Consider the following 10,953-nt stretch of genomic DNA (forward strand, 5'->3'; position numbering starts at 1 on the left):
ATGGAGCCTAACATACAATAAAGTATATATTAGCATTAGCTATTATTAATCTTACAGAAGTCTTGATTAAGAAATGAGTGTAAAGTACTCATAATGGTATTTACCACTTAATGTATGCTAGTTTCCATTTCCTCATGATGAACAAGAAAATACTAACATACATTTTTAAAGTTACTAAAACAGTAGAGAAAAAGAATCACCCTCAACCCTAAAAATGAATTTGTCTATACTGAGCACAATCCCAATCTGGAAAGTATTGCATGTACTTACTAATATAAAGAGAGAAGAGTTTTCCCTCCCCTTGAGAAGGAAGTCTTTAAGGCTTCCTTTGAGACCTGTGGGGAGATGGGCCAGTGCTGCCTTTGTGGAGAACATTATGGGAAGGGGTTTCATCAACTCGATGATCCAGATTGATCCAATGAAAGCACTAATGCTCATGGATACACCTGGGTGGTGAATTGGTCCACAGCCCAGGGCCCAGCTGATTACCCAAAAGATGATGTAGTGCCCAGAATCTTCCAGGGTGCAGAACACAGGGTCCCTCACGTCACCCTAGAAGAATATGAAAGGGCTGGGCCAAGCAGCTGTACTAGGTGCTTACGATGGCAAAACGCACATGCTCTCTTCAGATGTTCAGGTTTCTACATTAGGGGTAAAGGGAGAAAAACAGGACCAGGGGGTGTTGGACCAGAAAAGAAAGAGAAGGAGGTGCGGGAAAGGGCAGGAGGATATTTCTGTGGGATCTAAGAGGGTTGGGTACTTTAAGCAAATGATTATGCCATAACTCTCTCTCTGAAAACTGTCAAGTACCCTTGATAAGAGTTAGGGATTTGGGGGCCATTAGTCTTGATATACAAGCTGCAGATTTAATCTTGTGATATATGAACTGTAGATTTAATCTTGTTGATATATTTAATCTTGTGCTAGTTTAACTTCTTTAGCTGTATTTAATAATGATTGTGGTGAGGACTGAGGGAGATTATAGACTGTATGATTTATTGACTTTAGTCCACATCCCCAAACAGGATGAGACAAGTCTTTAGAAGCCATGGAATTGCCTGTCCTACCCCATGCTGCCACCAACAGTGATTAGTTCTAGAACCAGGAAGAAAGGAAACCAAAATCGTGAAAATATAAAAAGAGAACCCCTTCCCTTACTTCCTATCAGGGAGTAGAACATTTCTGAAAGTCCAAACATTTTTAGAAAGGACCATTTAATTCTTCAAAAAAGATTCTTAAAATTGTCTACAGTTGTGTCCCTGAGGATCCCGAAGATTCTGGATTGTCACAGAAGCTCCACCCAGAGGCTGTTTTATCAAATCACTGGGTGAGGCTCCCCAGTCCCCCTGGAGCACTGTGGGAGAACAGAGAGAGCAGGTGCAGAGCTTACCCAGCAGGAATCCCTGCCTCTGCCAAAGGGAACCAGCACCTACTGCTCTCCTCCCTGGAGAGAGGGACACATAATACTCCTGGCATGCTTCAGAGGCAAGGATGGGAATTTTAAGCTGCCATAGCTTGTGGACTTCTCTCCAACTTAAAGGCAGGGAATCTCTGTTGTCAAAGTAAAAAAGATCCAGAAAAAAAGCAGAATGTATTTTCAGGTGACATTTGGGCATGTTATCCACATAGACAAAAGGAAAGGGGATTTCGCCATGTGGCTGAAAAGGTATATGATAGTTCCGTGCAAGTTGTCAAGAATATTTTTTTCCCAAAACACATAAAAAGTGATGGCTGTAGGAATAAGACAAAGGTACATGATTTTGAGAAACTATAGTCCCTTGAAGACTAAGGCTGAGAAATAGTTACTGAGATCATACTAGTATATCAGAACCTGCAATGCTGTGACTCTTGAAGCCTGAGAGTATTAGGCAACAGAGGCCAGAGGCTTAGAACTGTACCTGGGGAGCTTTCTCTATGAAAGTGAAATCGATCTCTGCAGTGCCCCTTTCTCACCTCCCATTCACTTTTCATCTTTAGCAATCCGACCAAGGAATCCTAACTCACTGAGGTTACCTACACCTTCCCAATGGCCAAATGCAAAGGCCCCTTTTCCTATTCTTATATTACTAGATTTTGTCCATCATTTTACATTATTGAGACTTCTCTCTCCTGTCTTGGTATATGGTATATGGTATATGCTATATACCATATACCATAGATTGGGTGGCTTAAACAACAAACATTTATTTCTCATGGTTCTGAGGCTGGGAAGTTCAAGATCAAGGTATTAGCAGATCTGGTATCTAGTGAGGGCCTGCTTCCTGGTTTGCAGTTGTCTGTCTTCTTGTCTTATCTTCACATGCAGGAGAGTAGAGAGAGAGGGGAGCAACCTCTCGTGGGGTCTCTGCTTATAAGGGCACTAATCCCATTCATGAGGGCTCCACCCTACTGACTCAATCACCTCCCAAAGGCCCCACCTCCAAATACCATCACATTGGGAGTTAAGCTTCAAAATACAGATTTGGGGAGGTACAAAAAAAAAACCCGTTCATTTCTCAGCAAACCTAAGCTCTCTCCCCAGCTTCCATGCTGTTCCCAGTTCTCCTCCTCCCCTTAAGCTTGCTCCTTTCAGTCTCTTTCTTTTGGTTCTCCTCTCTCTCCTTTTCTCCCTTTCCTCTAAAAACAGCCTTCCTGAGGACTGAAACCCACACCCTATCCTCTGCCTCCTAAATCGCCTTGTCTCATGCTTTAGTCTTCATTCCTGGACATGTGCAGCTGGATATCCCACAGGTACCTTAAAAATGAACAGATGCAATCTAAACTCACCTTCACCCTCTTGCACCCTTCCCAAATCTGCTACCGCTGTGATAGTCTCTTTTTTTGGTCAACAGTAGAATCAGAGGCAGTATGGTATAATGGTTAGGGGCATCAGTCTGTTCTGGCTTCAGACAGTCCTGGGTTTGAATCCAGTTAGGCCACTTATTTATATGTGATCTTGGGCGAAGGACTTGATTGCTAAAGTTCAGCTTCTTCATCTGTAAAATTAGTACCTATTTCTCAGGTTTATTGAAAGGACTATATGAGATGATGCATACAAAGGGCCTGGCTCAGGGTAAATAACAAATGCTAACTGTTACTATTAACTTTTATCTATGCAGTCACTTGAGTTAAGTACCTGGGAGTAATTTTTTTTTCCTTTTTCTTTCCTCCACTTCAAGCAAAATTGTTCATCACATCTTGTTGGTTCTTCATTGACACCTTGGTAGTTTTCACCATATTTTACTTGTACTAGCATCTATGCATCTCCTCAACTGTTTCTTGCCTGCACTCTCTCTCTGTATCCATCTTTACGCTTCACTTTTGCCAGATTCATTTTTCTTTAGTACAGATCTGACTTTTTTCCCCTCCACTCAAACTGCAATGGTTCCCATTACTTGACTACAAGATACAGTCCAACCTCCTTAGCACCAAAATGAGGCCCTTCCCAACTCGGCCCCAGGTTGTATTTTTTAAAGGAATCTTCCATCAGATCCCCCTATTAAAGCACCAGCCACACAGAACTGCCCGCCTCTGCCCTGAATATCTTTCTGCTTAGCTTTTCCAATCCTTAGCTCACGCCAATTCCTCTGCATGGAATGCCCTTCCTTCTCTGCTTACCTGAAAAAAATTCTGATTGTTTTAAAACCCAGCATAAATGTCTAATCCTTGGTGAAGCCATCCCTGGCACTCCTAGACAAGTTACTTCCTTCTCAGTCTTCCTTCTGAACGCCCACTACAGCATTTACCACCTGGTACTGGGGGCAGCTGCACTCAGCTCTCAAATCTGATGCTAGAAATCAGAAATTGGGTTTTATTTACTTTTGCATTCCAAGGTCCTAATAGAGAGTCTGGCAAGAAGGTGTTGATCCATGATTTGTACATGACCACATGAAAGAATGAATTAATTAAGTGATCAGTGGTTGATATGCAGATAGGGTAGGGAAGGGAAGCTTGCCACCAGAGTGGTGTGGAATTAGTGGCTCACTGTCTGAGAAAGGGAATGTCAGGGCAATGGAAAGACCATTGCACTTAAACTGAATTTAGTGCAAGCTCCGTCTCACTTAGCAGTTGTGTGACTCTGTATCATTTCAACTTTTTAAGCCCCCATTTCTTTTTCTTTCCTTCCTTCTATCCTCCCTCCGTCCCTCCCTTCCTTCCTTCCTTCCTACCTGAATGTGAGGATAAGTATCCTCACCTTTTCACACCCCAGGGCAGTGTGAAAAGGAACTGAGAGAAGTTGTGTCAATACTTAGGAGTCTGTGAAGTGCTGCAGAGATGTAAGGTACTAATGACACTGTTGGGAGGGCTGGTCACAGACCTGGAGGACAGCGCCTCCTGTCACTCTGCACTCCCCGGAAGCAGGGAGCTCTTAGCTTTTCTCAGGCAGACAGGCCAGGTGCAGGTGAACATGCTGATTGAACTGAAGCAGATAAGCAGCTGCAATGGGGCCAAGTCATAGGCTGTAGTGGTGGTATCTGAGGCAGGATGGATTATTACATGTGTGATGTACCTTTTCTGTTAAGTCAAAAGGAGAGTTAAATATACTCACTGAAGAGGGGAGGTGCATGGAGCTGGGGCTGCTGAATTCCCCCAACAGCGGAAATGGTTCTAAGTGCCCGTACCTGATGCCACCACATTGGATGTCAGCTGACTCAGGGAGCGTTTCCTAAATGACTGTTGCTAGTTCTATAGTCTTGTTGGGATGGGGAACAGGAAAGGCCGGCCTACAGATGAATATTCTTCACTGGCAGGTTTCTGGAAGAAAAGGACCTCTGCTGTGAAGCATAGACCAATTAACGAACCTGGAATTGGCTCTTGAATCCTCCCCTCTCTACTTATACAAACAGAAACAAAAGTTCAGTCTAAAGCCTGTATTCTGTGCCAGAAACATCATGACCCAACCCTGATCAACACTGGAAGTGTATGATTTAGTGGGGCTGTGACAGTCACAGTGAAACGCTGGTGGCCAGGCCTGACCGGAGAGAAGGGAGGCTCTGAGGCCTCTGATCTGAGGGGGGCCTTTAACCAAATCAAGGATGCATGGATTCACCACCTAGACAGCTGCATACTGTTCCCTAGAACGTGAGAGGAAAAGGAATTTCAGACATGGCCTCACTGAAGTCCGTGGAGTTACCAGCTGGCTCTCTAAGGAAAGCAAGGCCGCCAGCTTGACCATCACAATGAAAATAGCACCTTTTGCTTCCAGTAGCCCAACAAGGCTTTAGGAAATGCTCTCTCTTTAACATATACAGGAGGTACAAAGACAGAAACATAAAGCAGTCGTCTGTCATGACACAAAGAGTTGAGCTCTAGTGGGAACACAATTAAATCTGGAAGCTTCCTTCTAACATCAGCACAAATTAGAGCTGTGCCTGCTCAGAGCCACGGTCCCCACTCCTGTCCAGCCTACCTATCCAGGTCAGCTAAAATTCCTCAATTGGACATAATCAAGGAAACAGCTCTGTCAAAAAAATTTAACTGTTTTCTGAAAGAAAAACAGAATCTCTATAAAATGAAGCCTACCTATCCAGGTCAGCTAAAATTCCTCAATTGGACATAATCAAGGAAACAGCTCTGTTAAAAAAATTTAACTGTTTTCTGAAAGAAAAATAGAATCTCTATTAAATGGCAATACACTAAGCTACTTTAATTTTTAAAAAGAATTAAAAATATATATAGAATTAAGAATGTAGACTAGAAAATATCTCCCAAACAGAATGTATTAATTATCAGGGAATATTTTGTACAATTCAAGGTGATGAGTAGGTAAACCTGAATGAAGAATTAAGAATGTAGACTAGAAAATATCTCCCAAACAGAATGTATTAATTATCAGGGAATACTTTGTACAACTCAAGGTGATGAGTAGGTAAACCTGAATGGTATAGCTATATTAGGAGATTGCAGATTATCTAAATCAACCAAAAGACAAAATTTAAAACCTAAAACCTAATAACTATGAAGGAAATTGAGCAAGTTACTTTCAAGCCTTCAAGGAATAGATGTTTAGTGTATATAATTACATGACATAATTATTCATCATCATTATTATTTATCTGTATCATATATTATTCTCATGTATATTAATAATAAAATGTGTTATTTATTATTCTCATATTATAAATTGTACACAAACCACAGAATAATCCTCAGTTCTTTTCATGAAGAACACTGATACCAAAGTCTGCCAAAGGCAGAAAATAAAAAGAAAACTAAAGGCCAGTAAATTTTTCGGTCTCTGGATTCCTTTATACTTTATAAATCATTGACAGTCCTAAAGAGCTTTTGTTTAAGTAAGTTATATTTATCAAAATTTTCATATTAGAAATTAAAGCAGAAGCTTAAAAATTCATTTGTTAATTTATTTAAGATAAATGTAATAAAAAAAATTAGGTAGTAAGCACAAGTAACATGTTTATGCAAATGAGTACATTTTCCAAAAAAGAAAAAAAAAAAATTACTGAGACTGACATTGTTTTACACTTCATAAAACTCTTTAATGTCTGGCTAAATAGAAAACACGTGGATTTTCCTATCTGCTTTTTACATTCAGTCTGCTGAGATGTCACATGTTATGTTGTCTCTGGAAAATTCCATTGTATACTCTTGAAAGAAGGAGAATAAAAAGGGAGAATAATGCTTTAGTATTACTATGAAGATAGTTTTGACCTTGCATACCTTGTAAAAGGATCTTGGAGATCCCCAAGGGTCTCCAGACCACACTTTCAGAACCTTTGCTGTAAATCAATTTCAATCATAGATGATGATGCAAAAATCTAAGTGAAATATTGGTAAACAGAATCCAGCAGTACACTGAAAGGTGCATGTACCATAGTCAAGTGAAATTCATTTTGGGAGTGTAGAAATATAAGAAAATCTATTTAGTATGGAATTAATATACTAATAAGTCAAAGGAGAAAAATCATTTAATCATTTCAATAGATCCTAAAAAGCATTTTACAAAATACAATATTAATTTCTGATTAAAAAACCCTATAGAGGAAGATACGATAAAATAAATATATCTCTATCCAACAGTCAGCCTCATACTTAATTTGAATTCACTAGAATACAGTGTGAGGGGGCAGAGCTCTCCTGAGCACTCAGGAGCACCTGGATTGCCCAAGGTGGGGATGAATGGGGGACTGAGTGGTAACTCGCAGCAGACCCTGACAGATATCAGAGGCAATGCTGAGGGATTAACAATCAATCAACTTAAACCATCAGCCCCCACCGCAGTCCACTCCTCAGGTATACTTAATTACTGGTGAAGCAATGAGCAACGGTGACTACCCAGGTCTTGGGATGATGATCGCTCCATAGAGATGCTCAGTGACAATCTGCAGGCTGACCTGCCATGGCCAGGAGCTGGCTGTGGCCTCTTTGCCTCGCACACCCCAGAAAGAAACCGGGCAGGAAAAGGAGAGCGGAAGTGGCTCTGTAGAGGCCACCTGGGAAGGGATCAAGGAGGCACATCTTTATTACCTATGGATCCTCCTCACCATCCAGCCACGGCCACAATCTCTCAGTATCTCCCTTGGGCAGGGCACTCTAACAAACACCTGGGACTGATGAAGAGTGCTTGTATTCTAGAGAGATAAGTAATATATAGATTACTGGAAGTGGCTGTCTCACCCAGGAGTAAAATATCAAGCTCACCTTTGACTTACCCCTCTTTTTCGCTGCAATTAACCAGTCTCCAAACACTTTAGATCCAATATCCACAATCTACCTTGCATCCTATACCTCACGGGAAGGTACCCTATTATAAGGTAATATTGAAGGTTTAGGTCCTCCCTAGTACTGCATCCTATACCTCACGGGAAGGTACCCTATTATAAGGTAATATTGAAGGTTTAGGTCCTCCATAGTATTCACAGCAGGACTACTCTTCATGAATTTAATCTTTGCCTGTTCTCTTCACTCTCCCAAATTAACNGTGGATTTTCCTATCTGCTTTTTACATTCAGTCTGCTGAGATGTCACATGTTATGTTGTCTCTGGAAAATTCCATTGTATACTCTTGAAAGAAGGAGAATAAAAAGGGAGAATAATGCTTTAGTATTACTATGAAGATAGTTTTGACCTTGCATACCTTGTAAAAGGATCTTGGAGATCCCCAAGGGTCTCCAGACCACACTTTCAGAACCTTTGCTGTAAATCAATTTCAATCATAGATGATGATGCAAAAATCTAAGTGAAATATTGGTAAACAGAATCCAGCAGTACACTGAAAGGTGCATGTACCATAGTCAAGTGAAATTCATTTTGGGAGTGTAGAAATATAAGAAAATCTATTTAGTATGGAATTAATATACTAATAAGTCAAAGGAGAAAAATCATTTAATCATTTCAATAGATCCTAAAAAGCATTTTACAAAATACAATATTAATTTCTGATTAAAAAACCCTATAGAGGAAGATACGATAAAATAAATATATCTCTATCCAACAGTCAGCCTCATACTTAATTTGAATTCACTAGAATACAGTGTGAGGGGGCAGAGCTCTCCTGAGCACTCAGGAGCACCTGGATTGCCCAAGGTGGGGATGAATGGGGGACTGAGTGGTAACTCGCAGCAGACCCTGACAGATATCAGAGGCAATGCTGAGGGATTAACAATCAATCAACTTAAACCATCAGCCCCCACCGCAGTCCACTCCTCAGGTATACTTAATTACTGGTGAAGCAATGAGCAACGGTGACTACCCAGGTCTTGGGATGATGATCGCTCCATAGAGATGCTCAGTGACAATCTGCAGGCTGACCTGCCATGGCCAGGAGCTGGCTGTGGCCTCTTTGCCTCGCACACCCCAGAAAGAAACCGGGCAGGAAAAGGAGAGCGGAAGTGGCTCTGTAGAGGCCACCTGGGAAGGGATCAAGGAGGCACATCTTTATTACCTATGGATCCTCCTCACCATCCAGCCACGGCCACAATCTCTCAGTATCTCCCTTGGGCAGGGCACTCTAACAAACACCTGGGACTGATGAAGAGTGCTTGTATTCTAGAGAGATAAGTAATATATAGATTACTGGAAGTGGCTGTCTCACCCAGGAGTAAAATATCAAGCTCACCTTTGACTTACCCCTCTTTTTCGCTGCAATTAACCAGTCTCCAAACACTTTAGATCCAATATCCACAATCTACCTTGCATCCTATACCTCACGGGAAGGTACCCTATTATAAGGTAATATTGAAGGTTTAGGTCCTCCATAGTATTCACAGCAGGACTACTCTTCATGAATTTAATCTTTGCCTGTTCTCTTCACTCTCCCAAATTAACCACCAAAAAGTGCTGCTTCAATCACGTGACTCCCCCTCCCCATCAAAACCATCCAAGGGCCCCACACTGTGTACAGAATAGGGTTGACATCCTTCTTATCCTCGTGGTCCAAATCAAATGCCAGTTTTCTGATCATCTCATTAAGAAGTCATTCCAGTTTTTTCTTGTATTACGGTTTTCTGTGCACTTTTTTTTTGTGAATTTTATTGAAGAATAACATATAAAAAAGTGTATAAGTAATATTTACGCAGCTCAATGAATTTTCAAAAAGTATAACAAGAACTCAGATCAAAACACAGAATAAGTAGCAGAATTCCAGAAGAACCACCACGAACCCTTCTAGTCACTATTCCTCCGAAGGATAACTGCTATTCTGACTTCTAACACTATACATTAGTTTTAATTTTATATAAATCGAAATCATAAAATATCTACTTTTGACTTGCACACTGCCAATTTTCATGAGAATATAAGTTCCTTGAAGATAGGTGCTGTATCTTGTTCATCCTTGTACCCTTCTCCCCCATGCCCTGGGCCCTGGTATGGAGATACTCAAAGAGAAGGCACCATGTGCTTATTAAGCCAATATAGCAGGATGTCAATCAACCATTGTGTGTACACGAGGGATGTATAGGTATTCATTGAACTAATCCTTCACCTTTTCTGTAGATTTGCAAAATATCAAAATAAGAAGTGAGGGACTAACTTGCTTATTGAATGAGTTAAGTAATCCAAGTAGGTGTGATATTTAAAATAGGGCACATGTAAACTCTTGTCCTTCTAAAGTTTTAATGGTATAAAGTGGGCATGAGTTCAGTGAGAGAAAATCAGGAAAGTCTCTCTTACTGAAGTTTTACCACAGGAGCTATTTGTAGATTATTTAATTCTATCCACCAGATATTTATTTGGCACCACTTTGTTCTGGGCATTGCAATAGATGCTCGAAATAAAAAGATAAATCATGCTGAGTGTTGTAATGAGACTCTTTGGAAAATATTGCACTTGGTTTAGTCTGATAAAAATGGCTTTGCCCAACGTATCCTAAAGCAGGAGCCACTGCAGTCACACCTTACAAAGATTTTTCTACCTGGGGCATCTATGGATCATGAGGCCATTGTCAAAGAAGCCAGAACAAAAAGACTTGGGCTGCTTCTGTTCCTTCTTATTGAAAGGTATATTCACTCTCCACATTCTCTGTTATTCTGTGTTCTGTATGTCAGACAATTTGTAAAAATAAAAGTAAATCAACATAACACCAAGGTTCAGATCCTGAAAGTAGCCAGCCACTAAAAAAAAAAAGGAAGAAAATCAAGAAAAATAAAAACTAAGGTGATTGACTATTTTCTCAACAAACTGTCAAAATAGCAAACTATAAAAGTTTGCCAAATCATGGTGTGACTCACAAGATCCCTCCACTGAAAAGCAGGAATTGTACCACTATGTTGTAATGCCAATGAGCATTGAGAAGTGCTGGGCTTTCCCTTTTCCTTGTTTTCTCCAGGACATCCATTGGCATATATGTGGCACATCCTGTTCCATATGGAAAATAGGGTGGCGAGAGGAGCAGGCAGAGGAAGGGGGTGGGGAAGCCTTTATGCGCAGAATGATTTAGAGTTTAGTCATTGCCACAAATGAGTCACTTGACATGGGAATTTTGATTCTTGTGACTGGAAATATTTCAGTGTCGCT

The sequence above is a fragment of the Galeopterus variegatus genome, unplaced genomic scaffold, assembly GCF_000696425.1.
Source record: "Galeopterus variegatus unplaced genomic scaffold, G_variegatus-3.0.2 Scaffold8361, whole genome shotgun sequence".
Classification (NCBI taxonomy): Eukaryota; Metazoa; Chordata; class Mammalia; order Dermoptera; family Cynocephalidae; genus Galeopterus; species Galeopterus variegatus.